Below are 25,757 nucleotides of genomic sequence, written 5' to 3'. Positions count from 1 at the left end.
TCTCTTGTTAACCCTCCTCCCCTCCCCAAAGCGAATAAAGGGCCATTTTGTTTCTCTAAAATAGTCTTGCCATCAATGTCTACACTTTATGCCAAAGTGGGTGACTAGATGCCTATCTTCTTTTCCTCCTCCTTCTCCTCTCTCTCTCTCTCTTTTTTTTTTTTTTTGGTTCTAATAATGATAACAGCAGCTACCTTTTAATGAGCTCCTACTATGTCCTGGGCCTTGGACTGACAAGAACTTCCCCGACTTCCATCAGCTGGCATCTGTGGAGTGCAAACTGTATCTGCCCTGGGGACATGAGACTTCCTGGGACACTGTCCCCACCTGCAAGAAACCTGAGGCCTAGTGAGAGGGTCATAAACAAATCTGCTCCTGGGAAGGGGCGGCATCTGAGCCAAGTCCTGAGAGAACATTCAGTGGATGAATAAGAAACTTTCATTTCTTTCAAAAAGCTTGCAGTATAATGTAGCGGGGGGTTGGGGGGGGGAATATGGAGGTCAAACATGAACGTGAGGCCACACCTAACTGCTAACATACAGAGTTAGGAGACCACATTTGGTAATTTCATTGACAAAACAAAACAGATTTCAGGACAATAATATAACTCCCTCCCATGTTACAGCAACAGAAGGCTAATCCCCAACTGCTCGCCACATGGTCTGCTCAGCCCTTCGTGTTCCTCATCCCGTCGAGGCCTTGCTCACGAGAACCTTGGGAAGCGGTAGCCTGTATTCCATGTGTACGACAGGAGGTGGAACCGGAGCTCAAAGAAGGTGTGACTTGCTTTTAGGATCGTACAGCTACTGCGTTACAGAGTCACAGATGTGAACTCAAGTCATCCCGGGAAAACACGTGTAGTGTTCATCTGGTACGCTGAATAGCTTCAGATGGATACGTCAACTTGTTGAAAAGTTCACAGCTTGTTCTCGGAAGAGTTGAGTTGGAACTGAAAGACACCTCATACCATTAAACTAACCTACTTCTAATGAAAGTGGCAACTAATGACCCAGCGGAAGAGCTCTCGTACTCCAGGTGCTTGGTGGCTCGGCCCCAAGGGCTCTACTCCTCAGCCTTTTTTTTTTTTTTTAAAGATTTTATTTATTTATTGGACAGAGAGACATCACAAGTAGACATAGAGGCAGGCAGTGAGAGAGAGGGGGAAGCAGGCTCCCTGCTGAGCAGAGAGCCTGATGCAGGGCTCGATCCCAGGACCCTGAGCTCATGACCTGAGCTAAAGGGAGAGGCTTAACCCATTGGGCCACCCAGGCAGCCCTCCTCAGCGTGTCTTGGCTTGGAAAGGCAAACTGGACTCCAGGGTCAGAATTTAGAATGAATGTACCGGGAAGTACTTCAGTGTGTGTGATACACGAAGAAACCGTCTGGGTCTGCTCTTTAGAATCAACCCTGCAGTCGACAAACCATTTGAATTTTGGGCCAGAAGCTGGAGTCTCTAATAGGTGACAAAAAAAAAAAGGGGCCGGAGACTCCCTAAAAACTCCGGAAAAGGAGGGGCGGGGCATGCGTGGGACAAAGGGAAACGAGGCCAGAGCTGCGGGCGCTTTTTCTGCCCACGGTGTCTCAGATTCATTCTTAAGGAACTGAGAACTTAATCTTCCAAAATGTCAAAAAGACCATCTTATGCCCCACCTCCCACCCCAGCTCCTGCAACACAAATGCCCAGCACACCAGGGTTTGTGGGATACAATCCATACAGTCATCTCACCTACAACAACTACAGGCTGGGAGGGAACCCGGGCACCAACAGCCGGGTCACGGCATCCTCTGGTATTACGATTCCAAAACCCCCAAAGCCACCAGATAAGCCGCTGATGCCCTACATGAGGTACAGCAGAAAGGTCTGGGACCAAGTAAAAGCTTCCAACCCTGACCTAAAGTTGTGGGAGATTGGCAAGATTATTGGTGGCATGTGGCAAGATCTCACTGATGAAAAACAAGAATATTTAAACGAATACGAAGCAGAAAAGATAGAGTACAATGAATCTATGAAGGCCTATCATAATTCCCCCGCATACCTTGCTTACATAAATGCAAAAAGTCGTGCAGAAGCTGCTTTAGAGGAGGAAAGTCGACAGAGACAGTCTGGCATGGAGAAAGGAGAGCCGGACATGAGCATCCAGCCTGCTGAAGATCCAGATGATTATGATGATGGCTTTTCAATGAAGCATACAGCCACCGCCCGTTTCCAGAGAAACCACCGCCTCATCAGTGAAATCCTCAGTGAGAGTGTGGCGCCAGATGTTCGGTCAGTTGTCACAACAGCTAGAATGCAGGTCCGCAAACGACAGGTCCAGTCCTTAATGGTTCATCGGCGAAAACTAGAAGCTGAGCTTCTTCAAATAGAGGAGCGACACCAGGAAAAGAAGAGGAAATTCCTGGAAAGCACAGATTCATTTAACAATGAACTTAAAAGGCTGTGCGGTTTGAAGGTAGAAGTGGATATGGAAAAAATTGCTGCTGAAATTGCACAGGCAGAGGAGCAGGCTCGAAAAAGGCAGGAGGAGAGAGAGAAAGAGGCAGCAGGGCAAGCTGAACGCAGTCAGAGCAGCACGGTTCCTCGCAAACTGCGAGGAAGACCGAAGAGAAGGACGACGAGAGCATCCCGATGGAGACAGAGGAGACACACCTCGAAGAAACGACGGAAAGCCAACGGAATGGTGAAGAAGGCACATCTACTCCTGAGGACAAGGAGAGCGGGCAGGAAGGGGTGGACCGTATGGCTGAGGAAGGGACCCGTGATAGTAACACTGGCTCGGAGAGCAACAGTGTCACGGTGGAGGAGCCGCCAACAGACCCTGCCCTGGAAGACGAGAAGAAAGAATAAATGTTGCCTTGTTTTATGTGTTCTAAATACTTTTTTAAATGAAAAAAAAAAATGTTTTTTGAGTTTAAAAAAAAAAAACAAAACTCCAGAAACAACGGGGTAGGCCCTTTGCACCTTGTAGAAAGAGCATGGTGATAGAAAGGGTGATCTGAGCATTCAGTCTGAAAGAAAAAGAGAGAAGGAGCCGGTAGCATCTTGGGGATCAAAATATACGTAAATGTGGGGAGTGGACTTGCCAATGAATGATGTCTTTTCTGTAATTACCCAAGGGGGGAAACACTGCTGCTTTCTGACACCTGACAGAAGCCACTTACATGGGACTTCCGACCGAGGGCACAGAGATATCGACAACAGGGCACATACAGTATTTGGCACACAGTAGGCACTCAATAAATAGACTTGAATAGATAAAGTGAACCACATCCTCAATAATATGCTTCTGCAAACACAATGAGAGGATTCCCAAGACTTTTGCAGTGATATCTGTGGGGTTAATGGTCAGGCTTCCTTCAGGACCAAGCTTAGACTGGATCTAGAAATTAAGGCTGCAAACTCCAACGCCCTCACGATCCCCAGAAATATAAACAAGATGAGTGACACAGCCATGAGCTGTGGAAACAGAGCAGGCACACCCTGTCTCCATGTCTTCAAGTACCTGAAGGCAGCCCCCCTCCACCCAAAAAAGGTTAAGACACCACTTCACAAACTACCACATATAAGGGCTGGGTTTGTTGAATCCGGCCCACAGAGGAGTGCAGTTCTGACCTCTGAGAGAGGAATGCACGGACTATGCTGGTCCTACCATCATAAATGCCTTTGCAATTAATGTCTCAGACCGGCTATGGATGGGGTTCCTGCTCTGGAAAGCCAGAGTGGGGAAAGGACGGGGAATAGCCATGAATTCCCATAAAGTAGGTATCACTACTCCATTTTACAGATGATAATACTGAGACTCAGAAAAGGGGAGACACATTCAAGGTCACACTGTGAATAAGCAGCAGAGCCAGGACCTGAAATTAGGCAAGGTTTCCTTCTAAACACACTTTTTATTTCTACAAGGAGGCTGGAGATGCCGGTGTAGGAACCCAGACACATGGAGAAGCCCTCTTCAGAGACAGTCCTTTGTAGAAAGGGCTCTTGCCCCGACTCTCAGGGCCCGCCGTTGGGTTCAACCTGGCCTGCTGGGTTAACCTGGCCCTCACTACGGTGAGTGGGAAGGTAACCGAAGGAAGGAGCAGAGCCAGAATCCTGGCCTCCCACTTCGAGGGCATCCCTTACATACGTGCTAACCATCCAAACTCCAAGAGAGAAGACATTATTTGAGAGTTCACCTTGGTCATTTATGTACTAACGTAGGTGGCAGGCAAATGCCAAACACCAGAGGGCAGAGAGAAGACTGCTTTAACTGGATCCTTCTCTCTCTGATCGATAACTCACTGAACAATAATCAGTCGGCATTATGACCCTTCTCCACAGGAGCCGCAGGGGAAAAAATTTAAGAACACGCTGCAAACAGGACCAAACAAGGCGGACCGTGGCAAGTCCACTCTCTCATCACAACTGGGTAAATCCCCCAGCATTAGGTCAAAGAAAATCATAAACCTTCCAGGTCCGCTCAGCTAGTCCTCTCACCTTTGTTTGTTCAAACCTTCTCCATTCTCCCCAGCTGCTGACCCATCCCTCTTAGTCTCCAACCACTGCCCCCCCGCAACTCTCTCTCTCTCTGCCCTCTACCTGCATTATCACCCCTCAGGCTTCCTTCCCCAGTGATGCTCAGGCAGAGGGGCACAGGCCTCTCCCTTGCTCCAAGGCCAAGGCCAACCCACCCACCCTGCTTTGCCAAAGCCCTTCGATCACAGGGCCTTGGAGCTTTCTCATCAGCATTTCAATGCACTCCAGTTTCTTCCAATGTTAAAACAACACACACTAACCCCCCCAGTTTTCCCTTATCCCTAGAAAACCACGTGGCTGTCATCCTTTCTCTCTGCCTCCTACCAGTCAAGCTGCCCAGAGGAGCGGTCCAAGTTCATCCAAGGTTTCCATGCCCTTCTTGTGGCTAAAGCCCACAGGAGTCTCCGTCTCTATTCAGATGCATGGAAGCACTCTCCTCCCTGACTTCAGGGTATTATCCTGCCTCAGCCCTCTCTCTGGATGCACCTTGTCTGGCTCCTTCACTGGCTCCCCTTTCTTGGGCAGTTTAAATGCGGATGTCCTCTGGCTTACGCTCTCTACTTCCTACCTTTGATACTTTCCCTGGTTAATTATTTACTATCCATGCATTGCCATTTCTCAGATCTATGTCTCCATCCCACGCCTCTCTCCTGACCTCACGGATTCATGTTCAAAACTGCCTAAAGGGGCATTTCTTGGTCGGATGTCCCATGACACCTTGGACACGAATAGAACTGAACTCGTCTTCCTTCCCAAACCAGTTCTTCCTCCTTCATCCCAGTGAATGCTTCCCCCCACCCTGCCCTGGCCCCAGTCACGAGGGTCAGTCTTGGTTTAGTTTTCTCTACTCTCCCCCTCCCCTCAGTCACCGAGACCTGTGGATTTCCTCCGTCACATCTCTTAAGCCCACCCACGTCTCACCATGCGTGTGGTGGCTTCTATAGGCCAGGTCGCCCTCCGTTCTCCCCTCATGGTAACTGCCTCCGGGGTGGCCTCCCTCCGTGCTTGTCTTCCTTCCTCTGAATCATTTTGTCTTCTCGCGCTGCTACCACAGCCACCTCCGAAAATGCCCGCGTGCCCGTGTAACTTTCCTGCTTACAAACTCTTCCGGAGTCGCCCCCACTGACATCAGAATTCATCAAAGCTTCCTGATTCAGCTTAGACAGCCCTCCCTGACCTGACCCAAATCTGCCTTTAAATTTCATCCCCTGCCATGCCCTCCCTGTGCCTGGGGGCTGCTTTCCTCCCTCTTCTCCTGGCTGTCTCTCACTCCTCAAGCCTCAGCCTGGATATCACTTCCTCTGGGGTACCATCCCTGAGCCCCGGTTCCTGATCAGGGTCCCCTCCTAGGATCTCCCCCATCATCCTCTACTTTCCCTCCGGAGCACTCATTAAACTGGATTATAATGGCCTATTTGCTTGTCTTTGTCTCCACCGGTCTGTTTCACCCCTGTGGCCCACCCAGCACCCAGTCTGCTTACTGACATGCAAGAGGGGCCACTCGTGCTTGCAACAATGAATGGAGGAGGGAGAGAAATCTCAGAGAAAGATGTGTTTGTTAAAGAAAAAAAGTTAAAGCTGCACGAGTGGACAGCCATACGATGGGAGAAAAAATCCACGAGATGTGTGGTATGAATCAGCTTCTAAACTTGACTCTGCAACGGATCGACTTTGTGACCTGGGATTGACTGTTTAATGTCCTGTCATCTCGGTTCCCCATCTGGAACACCGGTGCCTCCACTCATCTCTCAGGTCACCGCAAGTATTAAATGAGAGACCATGGGAAAGCTCCTGCCACCATCCAGGGTGCATAATAGGCATCAGAAATGTTTTTTTAAAATTAAGTGAAAAAGTCTAATTATTCAAAAAGAACATTTTGAGGCACATGAGAATAGAGCTGCCTGGTAAGACACATGACCAGCGTTCTGTCTGCAATGATGAAAGAAAGCTAAAGGCAGGAGTCACGAACTCGATATCAAAGCTATTCTGTGCAAAGGAGAGGATTCCTCCAAAGACGTTAAATCACAAGAACTAAGTTTCCACACGTTGTTCTCATTACTTTCCTCGCGAGCAGCTGAGAGAGAGAGGCCATTTTTCCCTTGGGCCGCTTCTCTAGTACAGGGTCCTTGCAGGAAAGCAATATTGTCGGTTTCCTCCAGGACTGAGGGGTCACTTGGCAGAAACCAAGACTGCCAAGAAATATTTGCCATATTTACTACTGGAGCCTGAGGGTGTGAAAATGTCTCCACCGGGGCCCAACTAGCCGGAGTCCTCAAAGTCATCCTTCCTGGCCCACTCCCCTTCCTGCCAGTCCCCTGTTTTTGACCGATTGACTCCATCACCTCTCTCTCCCATCAGATGCGTTCTCTTTGCTTCATTTCCCCTGCTTTAGAGTTCTGGGTTTGGTTTGTCCTTCCAGGACTACTACAACAGCTTTCTCACTGGTCTCTGCTGGGGTCTCACCTCCTTCCAGCCAGCTTCCTCCAAGCCTCCAGAAAGGTAAACACTCCCCTCTTAAAAATCCTCCAGTGGGGGTGCCTGGGTGGCTTAGTGGGTTAAGCCTCTGCCTTTGACTCAGGTCATGATCTCAGGGTCCTGGGATCAAGCCCCGCATCGGGCTCTCTGCTCAGCAGGGAGCCTGCTTCCCCCTCTCTCTCTGCCTACTTGTGATCTCTGTCAAATAAATAAATAAAATCTTAAAAAAAAAAGAAACATGCATTTAAACCTGATTCATCTTTATTAGAAAATTTGATAAAAAAAAAAAATCCTCCAGTGATGACAGAAGGCACCCAAACTTCCTGTGAAGCAAAGAATTCCACAGACCGGCCCCTACCCCTTAGCGTTGCCTTTCAAAGAGACCCCTGTAATCCAGCCACACAGAACGATTTGAGTTTTTTCTAACGGGTTAGCTTTGCTGTCTTCTTATTTAGAGTAAGATTTTACTTTCTGGGAAACTCCTTCAAGACCTATTTCAAGGGGTGCCTGGGTGACTTAGTTGGTTAAAAGACTGCCTTCAGCTTAGGTCATGATCCTGGAGTCCTGGGATTGAGTTCTGCATTGGGCTCCCAGCTCCATGGGAAGTCTGCTTCTCCCTCTGACCCTCTCCCTTCTCATGCTCTCTCTCACTCTTTCTCTCAAGTACATAAATAAAATCTTTAAAAATTTTTTTAAAAAAGGTCCATTTCGAGTGAGTATCTCCTCCTGTGGGAAGCCACTCCTAACCTATCCCAGCCGAGCTCATCACACCTTCCTTATGCCGCTCACTTCTCTAGCACTTTCCTTCATCATACTGCATTGCAACAGCTTTTTGTGTTTGTTTTCCTTATGGGCCCATGAGTTCTCTTGTCAAGTAACAGATGATCAATATAATATATTTTAAATGAATGAGTGACAAAATAATGTGTGTGTCACCCTCATCTCATCTCTGGCTGTAATGCCCAAGCTGGGTGGTGTGAGCTCCCACAAAATGTTACTGAACTACTTGAGATAAACAACAGATATAATATTACAAAGAAATGACAAGGGATGCGATTTGCACAGAAAAGAATTTGTGAGCTTGGACCCTTCCTCCCTGCCCCCCCCATAGTGATATTCAACACCCAGCACTCTGTGGGCGCTTAACAAATGTTGAATAATAACAACAATAGACTCTTTTATATTTATAGAATAACGTTGTAAACATTTCATCACTTCCCTGTGGTTGAAAAATTCTAAGTTTAACAACATCTGCCCAATAAAACAAAACCAAAATTCTGCCACTGAGAAGAGACAAGTGGTATACAAACAAACCTTGGTAAACAGTCTATTTAGACAGCCAAAAGAATGGGAACGATGGAAATTTTGTGCACCATAAAGGACAAAAAGGAACTAAAGTTCTCTTTCTCAGAAACAACTCAGGGTGAAAATGGAAAAGAGGCCAAATATAACTCTTGACACCTCTCCGGTCTTCCCAGCACATGGCATCTTGTTCTGAAGTCACATTCACCCTCCCAATTACAGCCACCCACATGACAGGAAAATGCATTGATCTGAAGCTATTTCATTATTCTGGGGCTTTAAACTTTGGGGATGAACTTATTAATTCACAGATGATAGAACCCATGTCAGAAGTCAAAAAGACCTGGGGTCAAATCCAGGCTATCTTACTAGCTGTTTTACCTTGGGTAAAATATGATCTCAGTTCTTTTTTTTAAGGCATAAAATTTGAAAATTATCACCTAGTCTGAAGTATTGTACTGAAGAGTTCAGCAGAACAAAGCAGAGAGAGATCAAGAGTAAAAGAGGAACATTTGAGAGCATGGCTAATAGGTTGGGAAGTTCCAACTATTTACACAGGAGTGTCCAGAATAAGACACAAAAATAAAGAAACACTAGGCCTGGAAGAGAAGTAGTATTTGAGGGGCGCCTGGGTGGCTCAGTGGATTAAGCCGCTGCCTTCGGCTCAGGTCATGGTCTCAGGGTCCTGGGATCGAGCCCCACATCGGGCTCTCTGCTCCGCAGGGAGCCTGCTTCCTCCTCTCTCTCTGCCTGCCTGTCTGTCTACTTGTGATCTCTCTCTCTGTCAAATAAATAAATAAAATCTTAAAAAAAAAAAAAAAAAGAAGTAGTATTTGAAGAGATAATGGCTATGAATATTCCAGAATTGAGAAAACGTGTCTCTTATATTGAAAAGACACTATTAGTACCCAAGTAGAATAATGTATCTAGTACCATTCCTAGATACAGTATACCAAAATTGCAGAACAGAGGTGAAAAGTTCCTAGAGAGAAAAGATGTTTGTTTGTTTTTTAAGATTTATTTATTTATTTGAGAGATAGCACACACAGGCATGCATGAGCAGGGGAAGGGGCAGAGGGAGGGGATATCAAAGAAGACACCCATTGAGCATGGAGCTGGATGTGGCTTGATCACACGACCCATGAGATCAGGACCTGAGCTGAAACCAAGAGTCCAAGAATCAGATGCTCAACTGACCAAGCCACCTGGGCACCCCAAGATGGGTTTTTATTAAAAAAAAAAAAAAAAAAAGTTGGATTGATTGCAGATTTGCCACCAATAAAAACAGATAAGACAAATCTTCAAAGGGCAGAAGGAAAAATGTCAATATATAGTTTCATACCCAGATAAACTATCCTTCAAAAGTCATAGCAAAATAAAAATAAATTTCTAGACATATAAAGACAAAAGTAACCCTACATAGAAACAGTAGGACATACACACTGATACACTAAAAAACTAATTATAGTTTTATTGTTAATGTTCTTTTTTAAAGTGAAACTAATATTCTAATAATGATAAGATTTGCATATGAGGGTGTCCAATGAGTAAAATATATTAAAATCCCTGTATTATTGAGGAAGAGAATAAAGATACTAATTTAGAATTGTTAATTTATGTGATTTCCATATATGTAAGTTTATTCTGTTTTTCAGTATTCTGGGCTAGACTCCCAAAAGAAAAAAAAAAAGTCTTCCTGGAAAAGCAAAATGTCTCTCTTTTCCATTTTGTAGATGTACTCTTCCTATAATATTTTATAAATGCTTGCCTCAAACTCAGCTCATGTTTTAATCTACTCTGTGGAAGGTGTGTTTAGGATCCTCTCCCCCCATCTGCTTTGCTCTTTTCCCCAGATGAGTCATTTTCCCTTTCCTTTTAATTTTCTTCCTTTTTCAAAACATGTGAACTTAAAAAAAAAAAAAAAAATTCCCCAATACTCCACTCCTTTCCCCCCTGTCCCCTCTTATTTGGACACAATTTCAGATTTACAGAGAAGTTGCAAGAATAATACAAAGAGGGGCCACCTGGGTGTCTCAGTGGGTTAAAGTCTCTGCCTTTGGCTCAGGTCATGATCCTAGGGTCCTGGGATTGAGCCCCACATCGGGCTCTCTACTCAGCAGGGAGCCCGCTTCCTCCTCTCTCTCTGCCTGCCTCTCTGCCTACTTGTGATCTCTCTCTCTGTCAAATAAATAAATAAAAATCTTAAAAAAAAAAAGAATACAGGGAATTCTCACTTATCCTAGATCCCTCAGATTTAACATTTTACCACAATGGCTTTATCCCTTCTTCTCTCCCTTTGCACATGCAAGTGAGTGTACAAATACACATTATTATGTTATATATTAGACATGCTTTATCTGTTTAAAGTGTTTTTCTGAACCATATGAGAACAAATTTAAGACATGATGTCCTTTTACCCTCTGCATTCTTAAGTACAGTCAGTTATGCTCTAATGTGACATATATGTTCCTAAAAACCAAAATGCTTGGAGGCATAATGCTCAAAAACTGCATCAGTGGCATGCAGAAATAAGATAAAAACCTAATATAGGGGCACCTGGGTGGCTCAGTGGGTTAAGTGTCTGCCTTCAGCTCAGGTCATGATCCTGGAGTCCCGGGATCGAGCCCCGCATCGGGCTCCCTGCTCAGCGGGGAGTCTGCTTCTCCCTCTGACCCTCTCCCCTCTTGTGCTTGCTCTCTCTCAAATTAATGAATAAAATCTTAAAAAAAAAACTAATAAAAACAGTAGCACCATTTTATACATGTTCGATGTGTAAGAAGTATATACATATGACAAGAAATATGTCATTTTACCTTGAAAAAGGGCTCAAGTTTGCTGCGGATGTGTGCGTCAGGAGGACTGCAGCACGTGGGCAGAGTGTGGTGTGGTGGCAGAAGGACAGAGCATTAAACACTGTCGTGGACAGGACGTGTGGCTCCTAACACACGCGGTGACCTGAGGTCACTGGCAGAGGTGAGGGCAGCGTGCCTGTGCGCCTTCCGTGTACTCCTACGTAGCTTGGTTCGTCTGGGTGCAGTTTTCTGCATTCACCTAGTATTTCTCACAGATGATATCACGCATGGTCAAACATGAACTTCACGTTACACTGCAATCATTCCCGAATCTCTCGGTGGCGTTAGGACACTCTTGTGTTGTTAAAACAGGCATTATAGCAAATGACTGTATTTTCTAAAATTAAGAACGTAACGACAGTGTAATGATCAAAATCAGGAGAGTCACATTGATAAAATAAAAAATCTCATCTACAGAGTTTATGCAGAAGGCACCAATTGTCCCCACAACGTCTTTTTATAGCAAAAGAAAAATCCTGGATCATATATTGTGTGCAGCTGTCCTCTTAGTTCCCTTTAATCTAGAAGAATTCTGGGTCTTTCTTTGTTGCAAGACATTAACATTTTTGAAGAGTGCAGGCCAGATACTTTGTGGAACGTTCCTTAATTCACATCAAACCCTCTATTCTTACCTCAAACTATCACGGTCCGCTAAAGTACTATTAAAGCCTGAAATCTTCTGAATGTGATTCAAGGGCGGGGGGTGGGGGTGGGGCGTGGGTAGGACGTACAGCTACTATCCTAGCTCCCTTCGAAAAATCAAGTGAAATCTGCACTGGGAAACCTACAAGATAGTAGCTAAAATAAAACAACTGCCCTTAAAATGAAAGTCTTCTCTTCTAAGAGAATTAAAAACTTGAGACACCCAGAAAACCCGTGCACAACAGGAAGTAACTAGCTTACCATCCCCCAAAGTGTAGGAAGTTGACAACACTCACTGGCCATTTTCCGAAGTCTGACAGGTTAGTACCACGGGAAGGCCGTGACAACTGGGGGAGGAAGCCTGGGAAGACATTTCTGAGCATCTATGAGGTGATGATCAAACCTATTACAGCAATACGCGCTTCACCCTCATAACAGCTTCTGAAATTGCGGTTAAAGTTCCAGTTTTATAGATAAGGAAACCGAGCCAGGGTACGAACTCCTGCCTGTCTTGCTCTAAAGCTTAGTCTTTCTCACTGTATCTTCTAAGAATTGAAAGGGTTCTTGAGCAAATGAGTCCATGAAAAAGGACCCGGTGAGGCTGCAAGTCCAGGGCAGAACCCAAATTGTCTAATCCCAGTAAATAATGGAGAGTGGCTGTCACTGCTTGACCAGGGCTGGCATTCACAAACAACAGTCCCCCGAAGGAGCAGCTCTACGACATTCTATGTACAAACGCCAGGGTTACAAGTTCATGTTTGGGTGAATTATCTCATTCTGGTTTCCTCGGTTCCTGCTCTTAAAAGGTTTCTCCTGCAAAAGGAAAAGCCCATTTTCTACAGCACTGAGCTCTGTGCCTGGATCACAAGGCTACCACTTACTTGCCATGGGGTTGTGGAGTGCTGAGCTCTGTGTCAAACACATAGTACGTGCTCAATCCATGTTGTGAAAAACATTTTTTTACTCATTTCAGTGGTGGGCTTCCCCCTGACCCCACTGGATTATCTTGACTCAAAAGAATATGGCATAAATTCATCCATCTATCTGTCCATTCACTAATTCACTCACCCTCCTTGGCACTTAGGCTAAGGAATCTATAAGAACAATCTATCCAGAGGTGTCTGGGGGGTTCAGTCATTAAGTATCTGCCTTCGGCTCAGGTCATGATAACAGGGTCCTGGGTCCCATTGGACTCCCTGCCCAGCGGGGAGCCTGCTTCTCCCTCTCCTACTCCTCCAGCTTGTGTTCCCTCTCTCACTGTATCTCTCTCTGTCAAATAAATAAATAAAACCTTTGGGGCACCTGGGTGGCTCAGTGGGTTAAAGCCTCTGCCTTTGGCTCAGGTCATGATCCCAGGACTCTGGGATCAAGTCCTGCATCAGGCTCTCTGCTCACTGGGGAGCCTGCTTCCTCCTCTCTCTCTGCCTGCCTCTCTGCCTACTTGTGATCTCTATCTGTCAAATAAATTAAAAAAAAGAGAACAATCTCTTCTGTTGCATGTTGAGGTTTAGAAAAGAACTGTTTTAAATAACAGATAAGGAGAAGTGGGATAATAATGCCATTATTACTCTAAATAATAGAGAATTCCTTGTAATTCCTCTCCATGATGGAATAAGAAATGGCATCACACCAGAGTCTGACTTTCTCAGATTCCAAAGCTGACTTGTCATTCCCCGTGCTAGAAATGGGGTTCAGAAAGACAAATTTCTTAGAGTCTGGGGACTAGTCACTGTGCATGGACCCATCCTTTGGGGAGACTGAAGTGCGGGAAACTAGAGGAGAAGAGTCTTCAACGAGTCAGGCAGGTTGTAGAATAGGGTATGCGACGTGGCCACTATTGTGAGAGGGACCCATCAGATCATTCCGAGACTGTCTGTTCAAAGCTGCAGGGAACAATTGTCCAAAAGAGTTTCTGGATTCTTTCTTCCTTTTGGCATTTCTGTGTTTCGTTACCAAAAACCTGGGAAGGAATGTTTACTGACATTCAACTTGAGCCACCCCCTCTCTTTCACAGCCACTAAGGAAATCGAGAACCTCAACACACTGGGTCAAGCCACATTTCAAGATCCTTAGGAGGTCTGAAATATGTTACACTAGAAGGGTCCAGAGCTTGCAAACTCTGAGCTGGATTTTAAACATAATGTTATAAAATTATGGGATTTGGAAATTATTAATACTTCACCTATTTTGTAATTCCACTGAATTTAACATGTAATTGATATTTGCACATGAAAGACTATACGCAACCTATATTGAGTTGTGTAGCATGATAATAAAACGAACATCTGTAAACCTCCCCCTGAACTTAAGAAAACACATTATTTTTTGCATTGTCTCTGTATCCCCTCTACTGTTTCCTCCTGTCCCTCTCCCCAGACCCCAGTAATGCCTGTCTTCAATTCTGTTTCTCACTCCCATTCTCATTAAAAAAACATTTTTTTTTAGCACATACATGATATGGCCTAAATAATATTTAGTCTTACTACTGAGCCTTAAAAATTGGTAGCATACTGTATGTTGCCAAGATTTATCCATGTTGTTACTTCACAAATTCACCGATTTTCATGTTGGTGTAATGCTGTATCATATAAATATACTCTAATTTATCTATTACCCTTCAATGGTATTTGAATGGTTCCCCATTTTCCATTGTTGTTGTCGTTGCTGGGACAATTTTTGTACATGTCTCCTAGCCTAAATGGGATAGAATTTCAATTTGTAATACTGAGATACCAATTTTATGCTTTAACCAGTAAAATAAGACCCCCTGTTACTCCACATATAGTCAGAGATGTCCTAATTTTTGCCAATTCAATAGGTGCAAAAAGTAATGATGCCCTGGTCTTAATTTCAGTTTCCTTGATTTATTAGTGAAGTTGAGTATATTTTCTGTAAGTTTATGAACCATTGTTGTTTACCTTTCCTGTGTAATGTCTGCTGACATCTTTCCCCTTTTTAATATTTACAGGTTCACAGAAATTCTTCATATACTCTAGAAACCAAGACTCTGCTCTGTTGCAAATATCTTCCTCCAGTCGGTGGCTTGTTATTTTTCACTTGCTTTACAGTATTATCTATTTATTTGTTCAGGAGCTAAGTTCTATCTGACCTTCTCCAAGAAATAAGCTTCAAAAAGACTAAAACAAAACAAACCAAAAAAACAACGAACCAAAAATGAAACAAAACACTCCCAAAACCTGGAGGTAGCCCAAGAACCTAGAGGAATCCTTGACTCTTCTCTTCCCCTGATCAATACATTAGCAAGTCCAGTCACCAAATTATACCCCAAATCTGACCACTCTTCTCCATCTTCACTGGGCCACAGGGTCTCTCCCCAGTTCCCTCCACTGTTCCTTGACTTCTGCTCTGCAGTCCCCAGAGCAGCCAAAAGAAGTTTCTGGAAACTTGAACTGGGCAGGCTTCACTTCTCCTTAAAAGTCCCTCCACTGGCTTCCACTGTACCTAGATTAAAATGAAACTTTTGCCTGAGCCTGCAAGGTCCTTCCTCATCTGGACCTGCCTACCTCTCTGACTCTGTCGCCTAATGACTCTGCTCATCTTGCCTCTGTGTCAGCCATACAGACCTTGCATTCTGAGCCTCAGACTAAACCCATTCCTACCTTGCTGTCTGCTCTAACTAGAATGCTCTCATCCCTGGTACCTGTACCCTAGTACCTCTCATCATTCACATTCTAGCTCAGATGCCAGCTCCTTGGAAAAGAGCATCAAAATGCAAAGCACCTGTTCTACTCCCCTCAAACTTACCCCTCATTACCGCTTACTGTGTTTCCTTTCCCATAGTACCCGCCGCTGTCTGAGACCATCTGCTTCCATTTTTGGTTCATGTTTAGTACTGGTCTTCCTCCAGTACAATGTAAGTTCCACAAGGGCACGGCCTATGCTTGTGGGAGATATGTTACCTTCTCAGGAAGAAATGAGAAGTGGGAAAGAGGAATTCGGGAAATTTGGTGGTGGTATCTTCAAATCCCCACATAAAAAAGGAAGGACAACTGGGTAGCAAAACCTCAAACATGCAACAATGACAGTAAAACTAGATGAAAGATGGGCCCCCAAATGCAAGCAGCTGAGTGCAGATTACCAACAGACCAGACCTGCTTGGTGTTGGCATCTGCGCTGACAGACAGACAGGAGAAGAGTGAATCTCGAAACAGCTGACAGGGCCTTGCAGAAAGCTGGGTGGGCCTCTTTAAGAAAGGCAGGTGAAGGTGGGAGGGTTCTGACCTCTGCAACAGCAGTGAGCGCAAGGGGCCAAAAGGAAGAAGGACGGAGGGGCTGGAAAGGACAAGTCCTAGGAGCCCCTATGGCCTCCTGACAGAATGTGTCAGGACTCCCTTTAGAGAAAGGAATCCACAATGGGGAGAAGCCTCTGGGAATGTAATCAAGAAAGAGCAAGACTGAGCAGGACACACATGAGAGAGGAAGGGGAAAAGAAGATCTCCATCAACGCAGGAGAAGAGAATCCAGTCAGAGAAGTTTAGAAAGCAGCTGCGGAATTTGTGAACACTACCAGAAATGACAGAAGAGGGAGCTCTATGAAGTGAGGAAAGCTTTCCGGCACTCCATCTCATTCTCAAGTCCGGCAAACTAAGTTCATATAAAAATTAATAACATAAAGGCACTGAGGTCAAATCCTACTTGAAGTTATAAGACAAAAAAGGAAAGGAAACGTCCACAAAAATGTGTCCTGAGCATCTGTCTACAAAATAGATTAAAACTGAAATCTATGGTGTCAAAACATGCTAAAGACATTAAGAAAATATACAAAGCATGAAAGGACAACATATATCTGAATTATAAAAACTTAGACATGAGGGGATAGAATGGCAGCAAGAATCAGAAACAAGCTAGAGGGGATGTAAAAGCAAATCAACGGTAAAGATGTCTTAACAAAAGAAAGAAAAAAACATTAAAAACAAAAATTGAAGAGGAATTCTATCTCAATATAAGAAGTTAAAAAAAGAGATAAAGATTTAAAGAAAGTGAAAAACAAGATCAAATCGAAGAATAATTGGAGCCCTGCAGAAGAAAAATAAAACAAAAGCACAGAACTGAACCTGAAACCTATCATTCGAGAACATTTCCTTGAAATTAAAAAAAGAAAAAACTCGAAACTGTATGCATCCCATACCCTGTGAGACCACATTATATACCTGAGACTATGGAAGGACCATCCATGACATTGTAAAAAAAATTACTGGACTTTAAAAGAGGAAAAAGGAAATCCCTGGCATCTAGTAAAATAGAACATGTGACTTATTAAAGAAAATTAAGATTACCATCAGACTTTGACAGCAACACTTTCTGCCAGAAGAAAATGGAGCTAACAAATTTAAGATACTCAAGGCAAGAAGGTACAAACCAAGGATTTTATATCCAGCCAAACTGACTCACGTAGAAAGGGCATAGGAAAACGATCAGCCTTTAATAACAACAGGGACTATTGTTCCAAGAAGCCCATCCTGAGGAAATCCACCAGTGAGCCTCAGACAACCAACAATGACTGAAGAGACATCACCATTCGAGCTAGTTACTGTGACCTGAAAACTAAGACCTGGAGGGCAGAGAGGGAGAGAGTAGGCAGGTAAAGGCTGAGATGTTCCAGCAGCGGAAACACAGTGTGATTAAACAAAAGCTGGGGAAAACAGGGAGAGAATATGCAAACAAGGGTTAAAAGATTTTCTGCAATCATGCTGGTGCTAGTGTTAGTATTGTTCACTGAGGCTGCTGTGTGTGAAAACAAATGAGTAATTATGGGATATTCTAATTCTATTATCCCCTGTGCCCTTTGGAGAGCCAGAATTCTCAGTATGGAAGGAAGGAAATACAAATGTAACAGAGAAGAGGTTAGGCAAAAGCTCTATGGTCTTGAATTTGAATTGGAAGCATTGATACATATACACATGTACGTGTGTGTGTGTGTGTGTCTACTTGCTCTGCCCACTGGAAAGGCCTGGAAACTGACCAGTCAGGAGCAGGGAGTATACTTAGCACCCAGGTTTTAGTCCTGAGGTATTTTTTTCACTTAAAAACAAACAAACAAACAAAAAAACAAAAAAACCAGTGCTGGGTGCCTGGGTGGCTCAGTGGGTTAAGCCGCTGCCTTCAGCTCAGGTCATGATCTCAGGGTCCTGGGATTGAGCCCACACTGGGCTCTCTGCTCAGGAGGGAGCCTGCTACCCCCCCCGCCCCCCCCATCTCTCTCCCTACTTGTGATCTCTGTTAAATAAATAAAATCTTTTAAAAAATAAATAAACAAATAAAAAATTAAAAAACCAGTGCTACCTGCAGAAATGTGTGATTCCAGGGTTGGAGTCAGGAAATGTATAAGGCAAACCTGGAATATCTTGCAGTATCAGATAATAAGGGAGCTATCAAAGACTACTAGGACTGTGTTTAAAGAAGGACTCAGGCACTGAACTGAAGAATTTGGAACAGTTTGAATTTCGTCAACAATAATAATTGCAAGAGACTCCAAACCATCAAATGTTTAAATCCACTAGGCCTTGGGGCACCTGGGTGGCTCAGTCGGTTAGGCATCTGCCTTCGGCTCAGGTCCTGATCCCAGGGTCCCGGGATGGAGCCGGGAGCCTGCTTCTCGGCGAGGAGCCTGTTTCTCCCTCTCCCACTCCCCCTGCCTGTGCTCTCATTATTTTTGTCTCTCTCTCTTGCAAATAAATAAATAAAATCTTTAAAAATAAATAATGAATAAATAAATCCACTGGGCCACAATCTACATAAACAAAAGAATTGTCACATTTTAAGGATGTTAGGGAACAAATTCATTACATTAAAAACTGTCAAAGGGAAAGAACCAAGTATTTATCTTTGCCATATGAACTGTGTCAATGGGTAACGAAATAGTAAATAAGGGCAAGTGTCCCTTCCTAAAAATATTCCAGCCAATAAATGAAAAACAAATAAGCTTAGAACATCAATCATCATTCTGCAACTCCTATTGAATAAACAGATACAGGCACCAAGCATTACTGGCTACTAAGAGTTACCAGAAGAGACACAACCAGCCTTGACATGCCTCCTATGGTCCTGCCAAAGGGACTGAGCCATGGTCTGTCCCATCTCAGGATCCAGTTGCCAATTAGCAGGAAATACAGAAGACAGAGGAACATGGTGAACAGCACAATCCACACTGGGGAAAATGATAGGTCTGGGTTCTTCAATAGACAAATTGTAATAAAAGGAAAGGGACAGAAGAGGAACATATAAAAGGGAATTGAAAACCGTACTTTTTTTTTTAAATGGCCAATATTAAACTAGAGCATCTAGGAATACACATTTTTTTAAAAATAGGAAAGTTAGGATGGCAGGGACTTTTGGCAAGAGGGACAGGGTTTTCATGGAAGGGGGTTTCTGTGATGGGTAGTAGAGCCTTACTTCTTGTCCTGGGCAGTGCTGGTCTTATAATAATGGGTTAAGCTGCTCATGTGACTAAGGCAGTTTTCTCGATCTACTTTACGGTAAAAATATTTTTAAACGTATAATGATACCTATCCAGTGGGGAGTACTGTAAAGACCGAGTATCAACATTTCTTTATAAACTATTGTCATGATGAGAATTGTCACCACCATTTTCACTAAAATACATACACTGTCTTTCACTATGAAAAAGAAAACTTCCTATCTACTCCACTGTTTCCTCCTAGGATAGGATGTAGAGAAAGTTTAGCTATAAATTAAAGAGTTATCTTTAAACATTTAAAAATGAACATTATTAATGGAGGGGGATATGCAAGAGTGGGAACAGCAGATATACGGGAAATCTCTGTACCTTCTAGGTAATTTTTCTGCAAGCGCAGAACTGCTCTAAAATACAAAGTTTATTTTTAAAAGGAGCCTACCTAATATTAAGTTCCTTCCAAATGCCAGGCACCATGCATCTTATTTCATTTGGTCTTCACCACAATCCTCTGAGGCAGATTACACTTGTTCTCTCCCTTTTACAGAGGAGGAAACCGAAGCGCAGAGGGTTAACTTGCTGAAATTAACTTGCTCAAAATTACTTAAGCAGAAAAGCGGAACCCAGGTCCTGCTGACTCCTGTGGCAGGTTCCGTATCTGATCCGTCTCTTGGTGCCCAACGCTTACGGGATCAAACTGCCTTACTGCGTATCAGAGATCAGGAAACAGAAATGAAGACTACCTAAGCTACTACATATGACATCCCTTTTTGGAAGCAGAGAGAAAAGAGGCAATGAGTTCCTTTAAGCCAGCAGTCACTGGGCTCCTTAGCGCGAGGACTTGAGTCCAAGCTGGCAAGATGCTTTCTGCATCAAGATTAAATGCGTTTGGGAAACCAGAGAGAAGAAGCAGACAGCTACATGCTGCTGACACCAGGGAGTGCCCAAAAATGTCTTCTGTGCCCTAGGAATGCAATGTCATGGCCACGACACACTGAACTGTCAACTCCAGAATAAGGAGCAAAATGTCCGTGTTTATGTTGTTTCCCTAGTTGCTGGAAACCATCACCAAGGAGGACCAGAAGCAGAGTGGGACCAGCGGGGAAAAAGCATGAGTTCTCCAGGCCTGCAGTCCAGCTCTGTCACTTACCAGCACCTGCCTCATCTCCATCCCCTTCCTCAGCTTTCTCTTCCAGCACACTGGTCACCACCCAACACTTACAGACTCACTTTCAACTCTGCTTCCTGTCTGCCTGAAACGGAAGGGATTCAAGGGCTGGGATTTTATTTTATTCACTGTTGCATCTCGAAGCATCTAGAACCACGTCAGGCAAAGTACGTCGTGGGAAATGTTTGTTCCAAGTTGTTGATTTAAATTACTTCAACTCTCTGCTTTCAGTTCCTCACCTATCAACTGAGGATCATACCATGCACATTTAACCAAGAAAATAAAAATGAAGGGCAAGAAGTTTGTGCTCAACAGATGGGTTTCACCGCCCCCCTCCTTTTCCTCTTTGGCCTAACACTCATTGAACAAGGATAAAACTAATGAACTCAGGATAAAAGTTCCCCTCCAAAGGATAATGACCTTTTAAGCTGAGAACTGACTTGCTCAGGACACCCTCAAAACCTACAGACCATTTTTAATGTTGTGAAGAGGAGGCTACAAATGCATCACAGTGGGAATATGGGCAAAGAAAGTCTCCAGCAAATGGCTTATGAATAATGCCAGTGAGCTGTGACTGACGAGAACAGGGTGCGTGGAGGCCTGCCAGGTCACATCACTAACAGGGGCCAGCAAACCAAACGTAAATAATCTCCTGTTAAGGCTTTCCAAAAATCCTGCCATGCCGGCATGGAACGCAGCGGCCAGTGAACTGGGCCTTCACGGGGCAGGGGGGGAAGCTGCTTCCACAGTTTGCTGTGAAGGGCAGGGAAGACGTGTGGACAACGAGTACTTTGCACCTGCTATCTCATTTAATTCTTAAAATAATTTTCTGAGGCTAGCATTTTTCTCCCCATAAAATAAGAAAAAGTTGTGGTTCAAGGCGGCAGTAATTTCCAAGGTTTAATATCTCTTAAGTGGCAGCTTTCCTGGAATCTCAATTGTCTTTACTTTATAACGAACTGGTAGCTAATAACATACACAGAGAACCTCTCCAACACTTGAACATTCCCTTGCCCGTTTTACAAGCTCTCTCCCTCTCCAACATCCCGAGGAAGGGAACAGATTAAGAAATGGGCCATCCACTAGATACTTATTGCTAGCTAACAAAATTTCAGCCAATTCACTGAAGTTCAGAGTGGCTGACCAACACACATGGGGTGCTAACTCTCCTATTAGCTCCACACTAAGCTCCAGAAGTTGAAAATACCTTGTTCTTGGTTCATTATAAAACAGGAACCAGGGGCGCCTGGGTGGCTCAGTGGTTTAGCCTCTGCCTTCGGCTCAGGTCATGATTCCAGCGTCCTGGGAGCAAGCCCCACATTGGGCTCTCTGCTCAGCAGGGAGTCTGCTTCCTCCTCTCTCTCTCTGCCTGCCTCTCTGCCTACTTGTGATCTCTGTTTGTCAAATAAATAAATAAAATCTTAAAAAACAAACAAACAAAAAAAAACAGGAACCAGCCACGAATATGCCAGGGAGGCCCTGTAAGGGTATCATTTAAGCAGAGATTCTTTTTCCTGTTTCACAACTGAGCAACCAAGGTTCAGAAAGGGATAGTAACTCGCCTAGAGACACACAGCTGAGAAGAGGCAGAGCCTAGGTCAGTGCCACATCTAACTAGAAATCAGGGGGCTTTTAATTTCATCATGTTGTTTATTATTTGCCTGGGGCATGGGGGGGTGCGTCACTAAGTAGCTTAATATTTGGGATCTAGGAGCTCCCTATCTGACCTTAGACCCACTCTCAACTCTTCTGCTCTATTCTGTGTAGAAGGAAAGCTGAATCCCCTGGGCTCCCAGGTCAGCTGGCCTCCTGCCTGGCTGGGCCCGTGGGAGGGACTGGTGAGGGATGAGGACGACAAAAGGAGGGAGAAGCTAAGGTTTTTTCCTCTCTCTCTGCCTGGGTGGCTCCTCTGGCAGTGGTTCGCTCCCTGACTCAAACACCCACTGCACAGACCCACAGGTTCCAGCTGCAGTGACCCTGACCCTGACCTCAGGTGCTCCTACCTGGGCTCTTGCTGATCTCTGGATTACCTCTCTGCCTCCTTTTGAGTCTCAGCTGCTCTCTCAGTTGGATAACCATTTCCTTGAATTATTTTCCCTCTTATAAACATCTGAAGGGGTTTTTGTTGTCCTGGTTAGATCCTGACTGAGATGCTGACCAAGTTGTTGGCCCAAGGGAACCAACTGGCAGCTCGTGATCCTGCACTGAGAGTCGAGGAACGGCTGGGTTCTGCATCTCAAGACCACATGTTGGCCACAAGCCTCTGTCTGGCCAGACAAGAAAGCCTTTGGAAAAGGCTCACGCTTTTTCTCTTTCTGAGGTTCACAGCAGTGAGACTGGGGGTGGGGGGCGGTAAATGACCACAGTTGGTATCCTAATTCCATGGTCTTAGAGTGAAAAAAAGTCATCATCAATCACTAGCTACAGAAGTGTTTCCTCAACTGTGGTGAGGAGTAGTAGATGCATGGAATGTTAATAGGTATTTTGTGGGGGGAAAGGGTTTTTGAAAAATGCTAGGTTAAAGAAAGTTAACCGGATTTCTTTACAGCCAGGCTTTAGTAACGTGCATAGTAAATATCTTTAAAAAAAAAAAAAAAAAGAGAGAGAGAGAGAGAGTTACATTATGCAATGTGTGACAAGCCCAAATCTTATATGATCAGAAAAACAACATCTTGTCTAATATTTCCAGGAACATTGTTCTAGAAACGCTGGTTTATGGTACTGGTGCTAAAACCCTTTTGTGGGCATCTGGGTCTTTCACGGACTGGAGCTGGCGCCTTCCCACTTTACCCTTGGCTACTCTCCTGTCCATGCTCCAGCCAGGTGAACCGCGCCCCCTCCCCCAGACCCAAACACGCCGTGTAGTTTTGATGCCCCTTGCCTTTGCGTGAGCTTCTCTCTGCCCCTGCTTCTGGAGAAAGGCTATTCCTCCTGTAAGGTGTCACCCATGTACATCTGTCCCCGGGAAACCTCCCCTTGGAGCCCAGGTGGAGCGACTTGTCCCGCATTTGGACGTCTACTACCTCGTGCAACAGTCTACCACAGCAGTTACATACCTCAGGGCAACTTTGTATCTGCCCTGCACTGTCTGTAAGTGCAGTGATCAAGCTTTACTTGTCACTGTGTGGGAGGCAGTGCCCAGAGCTGGGTGGTTACCATGGTTATTTACCAGTCAGGTTATGGGGGGAGCGGAGTGAGGGGGACATGACAAATACCCCAAGATTTTATACTTCTTTTTTTTTTTTAAAACTTAAATAATCTCTATGCCCAATGTGGGGCTCAAACTCATGAACCTGAGATCAAGAGTTGCATGCTCTACTGACTGAGCCAGCCAGGTGCCCCAAGTACCCCAAGATTTTAAATACTTACATCATTTTGTTAGCAAGACTTGATTATAATTGACTTTCATTTCACGTTAAATCAAATAGAAGTTCCATTGTTAGGATGAGCCCTAATAAGTTAACCTTACATGAATGCAGCTAGTTTTATTATGATGAAAATAGTTGATTTTTTAAAAAAAATCCTAAAATCAATTGACAAACAACAACCATCAACAAAATTTAACACCCAGATTAACACTGCCATGACAAAACTGGCCACTAGGTGTCAGCCCAGGAAAAGAGGAGGGAGGGCTGCCCCTGAAAGTGTTTTACTTTTTCCTCCAATTATCACCATAAATATCAAATATTTAAACAACAAAATATTAGGCAATTAAAATTATCCATTAAGGGAATGTTTTTTTAAAAGAGATCTAAAATTTTGACATTTCCCCTTTGCAAAATAGTTTATAAATGGTGTTAGTTTAACCTGTATTTTTCAAGAAACATTTGCACAGATTGTAGACATTGACTCCTAAGAGAAAACCAGCTCCGTTTGCTTCTGATATGCCCTCAAATTGTATGTAACATGGACCATATGGTAATCACCACTGTGGCGAGCGGTCAGAGGAAAGAGCGTGGTTGCTAGATTCAGGCAGATGGAGGGTCCTAGTCCTGGCTCTGCCACTTCTTTAAAAAGTGACATAACCTTTCTTAGCCTTGGTTTCTCATCAGCAAAATGGGGATACACTACTCTCTCCACACGAGAACTGTAAAAATCAAGTAATGGACTATATGTAAAGAGTCTAGCACATAACAAATTCTTCATGCTATTTTCTTGTCCTTAAGACTTCCAGTCTTAATGATTTATTTAACAAAACTATGTTCAGCTCCCGAACAATGAAGGACGTTATAGGTAAGAACTATTATCATTTCATTCACTGCACGGATAATTACTGAGTGCCTTCTACGTAGCAGGCTGTGTGCCAGGGGTCCATGAGTCATGATGACATTCCAGCACCATCCAGAGTGGGTTTCCATCTCTTTGTGAAAGGGGAGCACGAGACTGAATGTAATGTAGCTGTGTATTTCTGAGAATGTATCCACACCCCATAGAAAATCAGTGTGGACTCATGTCTGGGAGGGTGGGTAGAGGGGAAGAAATCTACAAGTTTATCCTCTAATCACCACAAATACCATAATGTCCTCCATAGAACCACCCCACCATCACTCTGTCTTAGGTTACTGAGCTGCTACAATATATGTGCTGGATGTAGAAGAAGGAATACTCCAGAATCCTGTTTTTAAGCTCACAGTCTAGCTAGTACATGGAATCATGAATCACTGTTTTAGGCTCAAAATTGTCAAATGTTAGTCACTGCTTGAAAGCAGATCAGAAAGGTCTCTTTTTCAGAGTCTCCGTGAAAAAGTAAAAGACCCTAAAATGAGATCATTTGACTTAAGACTCCAATAATAGCACCCATTTCTCTTTGCCACTGTCCCCAAAGATACAATATTTAAAAGTGAGTTTACTCTGTTAATACACTGACCTCCTGTATGTTCCTACCTGGATCTGATTATTTACTGCCCGTGATGATCCCATAAAGGGTGATCTTCTCTAGATCCTAACTGCCTCTGGTTAGGTACCACGTAGTTGCTGGGTTGTGTCTTTGTTTTACACTTATACACTGATGGTATTGTGTTTGTGTCTGATTCTTCTCACACTCTAAGGGATTGTGTGTGTGTGTTTTTAAACTAAGCATCTATACTGTGCGACACTGAAATATGGCCACTAGTCTGATGCACAGTATGGGAAAACAGGTATCATTCATTCATCTGTTCTTCGCACATTCAGCAAATACTTAATGAGTACCTATTAAAAATATCAGAGTATGTGAGGAACACCAAGGAATACAAAATGTGGTCCCATCCTACAGGAACAAAGTAAGAAAGGAGCCAGGATTATGATATGAGATCAAAGTACGGAAATCTCCCCCTGGATAGTCTAAGATACCACTAGGTGTGGTTTATTTTTCAAGTATTTTAGAAC

At 44.0% G+C, this 25,757-nt stretch overlaps 1 protein-coding gene and 1 pseudogene across 5 annotated transcripts in view; one reads left to right on the top strand and one right to left on the bottom strand.

The window, feature by feature from the left end:
* Positions 1–25,757, bottom strand: part of DENND1A (DENN domain containing 1A) — a 493,090-nt gene that overhangs the window by 122,229 nt on the left and 345,104 nt on the right. The window lies entirely within an intron of this gene.
* On the top strand, positions 1,317–2,845 carry LOC123952705 (annotated as a pseudogene).

This window comes from Meles meles, chromosome 11 (assembly GCF_922984935.1).
Source record: "Meles meles chromosome 11, mMelMel3.1 paternal haplotype, whole genome shotgun sequence".
Lineage (NCBI taxonomy): Eukaryota > Metazoa > Chordata > Mammalia > Carnivora > Mustelidae > Meles > Meles meles.
This window is presented reverse-complemented; position numbering and strand designations above follow the sequence as displayed.